Source organism: Arachis ipaensis, chromosome B08, assembly GCF_000816755.2.
Source record: "Arachis ipaensis cultivar K30076 chromosome B08, Araip1.1, whole genome shotgun sequence".
Taxonomy (NCBI): Eukaryota; Viridiplantae; Streptophyta; class Magnoliopsida; order Fabales; family Fabaceae; genus Arachis; species Arachis ipaensis.
This window is the reverse complement of record NC_029792.2, coordinates 3588461-3589152: the sequence shown is the minus strand read 5'-3', so window position 1 is coordinate 3589152 and position 692 is coordinate 3588461.

The window sequence follows — 692 nt, the reverse complement described above, 5'->3', positions numbered from 1 at the left end:
TTATTTAAATTAATTATTATTGAGTATACGTGTAGAAAGAAAAAGGTATTTGTAATATATTAGTAAGCTATTGACTTGACCACTCATTATTTTAATAGTGTTATAAATGAAAATGGGTATGGTTAATAATTTTTTTTATATCAACAGTAAATCAAAGTTAATTTCTTTCTTTCAACCAAACTTTTAATCTTTTGCCTACCCAAATATATATAGTGTAAAAAAAAGGGAGACTTTATAGCCACATTCACATAAAATTAATGAAACCCATACATATATAAGAGGAGTGCTAGGGGCCAATAAATTTTGTGTTTTGTAACCATCAATTGACCATTAATAATTTTTTAATGGTGTAAGATTACATCTAATTGTGAAAAATCACTCACTTTTCTCTTAATGATTAAGTGCTAGGTACAAAACATAAAAATTGCTGACCCCTAAACTTTTCCCATATATAAATATGTTAGCATGTATACATCTTGAATAAATTAGAGTAAAACCTATCTTTGCTCTGAGAATTTAAATATTACATGAGATGCTATACTTATGTTTATATAATATCTCAAATTAAAGAGAAGAGTTTACTATAATTTTTTAGGGTAAAATATTTTATTTTAACTGTTCAATGGGAAGGATATATGATGGTCAGGTTTTGTTCAACAAGGTCAAATTAACCACAAAATCTATTAAATTAG